Raw genomic sequence first — 4,221 nt, forward strand, 5'->3', positions numbered from 1 at the left:
TGAAAGAATCCTAAGGAAATGCAATCCGAAAACAAAGGAAGTACGCTTGTTCGCCCACTGCTTGAATGCTGCTCGGCAGTTTGGGATCTGTACCAGATAGGGTTGATAGAAGAGATAGAGAAGATCCAACGGAGAGCTTCGCGCTTCGTTACAGGATCATTTAGTAATCGCGAAAGCGTTACGGAGATGATAGATAAACTCCAGTGGAAGACTCTGCAGGAGAGACGCTCAGTAGCTCGGTACGGGCTTTTGTCAAAGTTTCGAGAACATACCTTCACCGAAGAGTCAAGCAGTGTATTGCTCCCTCCTACGTATATCTAGCGAAGAGACCATGAGGATAAAATCAGAGAGATTAGAGCCCACACAGAAGCATACCGACAATCCTTCTTTCCACGAACAATACGAGACTGGAATAGAAGGGAGAACCGATAGAGGTACTGAAGGTACCCTCCGCCACACACCGTCCGGTGGCTTGCGCAGTATGGATGTAGATGTAGAAACCAATCAGACACCCAATTTTCGACTTCTTCGAAGTTCCTTATCCAATGCGTGTCCCATTGACGAAAACAAGTGGTAGTCGAAAGGGGCCAAGTCTGGTGAATACGACGGGTGGGGTAGCAGCTCCCAGCCAAGTGATTTGATTGTATCCTGAACCAGTTTTGCTTTGTGTGCAGGTGCCATGTCTTCTGGTCTTTTTTTCGATCAATGCATAGTTCAAATTGATCATTTGTTGTCTGTCGCAATTAGTATTCACAGTTTCATCGGGTTTTAGAAGCTCATGATACACCACACCTTTCTGATCCCACCAAGCACAGAGCATTGTCTTCTTGCCGAATCGATCTGGTTTTGCAGTCGATGTTGATGGTTGTCCCAGATTAACCCATGACTTTTCCCGTTTAAGATTCTTAAAATAAATCCAGTTTTCATCGCCAACCGTTTAAACCATCTTTTGCATGTTGCTTCTGATAGAGCATGATCATCATAAGCCTCGACAAGTATTCGATGCGACTCTGTAGTACTTTTTTTCAAATGAAAACAAAAAATTAATGCTTTCCGCAAATCATCACTTTCTAGTACAAAATTCTACATTGTTAACACGATGAATACATATGATGTTGTTTGTTCCATGACTTGATGTATACTAAATATCTTTGACAGAAGTCATACCAACCAAACAAACAAAAAATTAAGGCTCCTTCACAACAAATGTTCCCTATCGACACATTTGTATCTTAACGCTCATTTCATACCGGTACACCTGGTATATCTACATGGCTACTCTGCAGTTCACAGTTAAGTGCCTGGCAGAGGGTTTATCGAACCATTTTCACATGATATTGCCCACGAAACTGTTAAAGGTAAAATGAATACGAGTGAAAGATACATGGGAAATAGAAAATACCGTCAAGGAGGATGACCAGACTAGATTCCAAAGTCCGTTACTCACATACACGGAATCTGTTTCCTAAAAGCTGGCTCACGTCACTGGAAGGTAGGTATCACTGTTAATAGATGGGAAGAGGTGACTGCCATCACTCATGGTCCTCGTTGCATTAAAATATGAAGGCAGACAAATGAAGCCGAAAACACCTGAAGACAACATCGTGTTACGATTGCTATTGAAGCTGTCGACGAATTTCTACAGGGTGTCCAAAAAACACCGCTTTATTGACAGGTTCCTTACACCAAAGCAAGAAAAAATGTCTAGTAAACATGGGATCTAAAATGCACATGTTACGAGCTATGAATACTTTTCAGTAGCAGTAGTGTGTCTCATAGTAGCCAAGAAAACAAGCGACTTTAACTCTTAAAATATGCATATTGAGCTGGAAGGTAACTGAACTTTTTTTTTTGTTTGGTCCACACCATCTTCTGCCAAAATATGGAAAGCGGAGTCCTCGTAGTAGAAGAGATCTGTTTCATAGAACCCAAGATGAATAAGTGCTCATAACTCATAAGATATGCATTTTAGAGCTCTTGTTTACTAGCCATTTCTTTCTTGTTTTGGTGTAAGGAACCTGTCTCTAAAGCTACTCTATGTTTCTTGCGACACCCTATGTGTTCAAACAGCGACGAGTAAAGAGAGTGAGACTTTCAGAACAGTAATAAAAGTGCAAGGAGAGCAGATATGCACCTGTGGTCTTAATTGTTTATTGAGGTTCTGTAGAAGGAAAAGAAAATACAATAAACACTGAAGCACAACGAATCGAGCACTAATGCTGTACGTCGTCCAGAGGCTACCGTTGATATAAAAAAACACTTCATTTGACATGATTTTAGGGCAGTACTGTAAATATGTGTCGACTCAAGAATCAGCTTGACATACAAAAGCAATCGTGGCAATGACCCTTGACAACTTGAGCTGAAGAGCCGCAAGATCCATTGAGAAATTCAAGTACATGTTTGCGTTTCCGAGAAGACAAGTGGTCTGCCTCTCACGAAGCTCGAATGTTGATTTTCAAAACAGACTGCAATCTTCTTAGCTCCTCGTTATCCATTCGTCTTTGGTAGATTAAAGAGTAAACCAGCGTCATTTTCAAAGCTAAAATTCAGTAGCTCTTTTCTTAGTGTATTCCATTTAGAATCTTCTGGCATTAACTAAAGTTTCTGTTAGAGATACCTTGTTCAGTTGTACAATGACAGAGTTACTTATTTTTCATTTCTAGAAACACCTTCAGCGTCAAGAAGGCAAAATATTACACGCTAGCGTAAACATATTCCTTACTGTTGCCAGTGTATTTTATGACATGAATGTCTTTTGATGGGATGAGTTACCATGTTTTTCAGTTAATAAATTCTTGAATGATATCACTCGATAGGTATCAGAGATTCTGAATGAGAAATACAAACTGAAAACTGTTTCTCTCTTATTACCATCATTTAACCGGGGATGTTTCCGTAAACATCTTCAAAGGCTGCTCATCGTACAGACACCTTATTCCTCTTGTGGAAAAGCAGAGGACGCAGATCACCCTTTCTTTGAATGCCCCACACTACAAGGAAGTACTACAATCCTTTTACAAGAACTTGTGAAGCTTGGTCATACGTTGCCAACATGCGCCACTACTTTATTAGCTGCACAGATTCATAGACTTTTTGATGCAATGTACAAATTCATTGTTACCACAGGTATCGTTATCTAAGACCAGCACATCGCTGACAATGGACTGCGCGAAGTTTTCTATAATTAGTGATCTGTAGCAATGTATATTCTGTTTAGAAAGTGTGTGTACATGCGAACAACCAAATATTCTAGCACTGCTTTTCTAACAATACCTTTACATTTAACGTATGATGTAGCTGTATTTTATTTTCTCAATTTTTGTTTACATACCTGCTTTAAGTACCAAACGCATCACTTTAAAATACAAGTTCTCTAAACGTTTCAGAACTCATGAAGGTAAAAGGCTCTTGAAAAAATTTTGCCCAGTAAAAACTTGGTTTTGCACAGCAGACAGTTTCTTTTCTACAGATATTAACAGTTGATTTCTGGGTTAATTTATACATGATAATGTGACTGAGGTTCGCGGTATGGATTGAATTACTTGAAGAAATACAACAGCCTGCCACTTTTTATACTTCACTCAGTGCAGCACTCGCCATATCGCCGATATATGCTGATCCCACACGTCACTCTAGCGAGTCGTGGACTCAAAATATAAATAAGTAAACAAAATAAAATAAATAAATCGAGTCATATTTTTTGACTAATACTCCATTTACGTACTGTAATGACTAGTGTTGCGTTATATTATTGCACAGAGAGCATTTACAATATTAATGCTATGAAACGACTATTTCAGCAATTAACACGAATGGTTATGTACCTAGTGGCAACGGTCGTGCCGCAGTGGATACACCGGTTCCCGTGAGATCACCGAAGTTAAGCGCTGTCGGGCGTGGCCGGCACTTGGATGGGTCACCATCCGGGCCGCCATGCGTTGTTGCCATTTTTCGGGGTGCACTCAGCCTCATGATGCCAATTGAGGAGCTACTCGACCGAATAGTAGCGGCTGCGGTCAAAGAAAACCATCAAAACGACCGGAGAGCGGTGTGCTGACCACACGCCCCTCCTATCCGCATCCTCAACTGAGGATGACACGGCGGTCGGATGGTCCCGATGGGCCACTAGTGGCCTGAAGACGGAGTGCTTTTATGTATCTAGTGCAGTAGTGACGCGATAGGATTAACACAGTGGTACCGACATGGCATCCTTTATAA

General features: G+C 40.9%; 1 pseudogene; it reads left to right on the top strand.

Annotated features, from left to right (window-relative positions):
* Positions 1 to 3,832: 3,832 nt before the first annotated feature.
* LOC126097445 (5S ribosomal RNA) lies at positions 3,833 to 3,950 on the top strand (annotated as a pseudogene).
* Positions 3,951 to 4,221: the final 271 nt, after the last annotated feature.

The sequence above is a fragment of the Schistocerca cancellata genome, chromosome 1, assembly GCF_023864275.1.
Source record: "Schistocerca cancellata isolate TAMUIC-IGC-003103 chromosome 1, iqSchCanc2.1, whole genome shotgun sequence".
Lineage (NCBI taxonomy): Eukaryota > Metazoa > Arthropoda > Insecta > Orthoptera > Acrididae > Schistocerca > Schistocerca cancellata.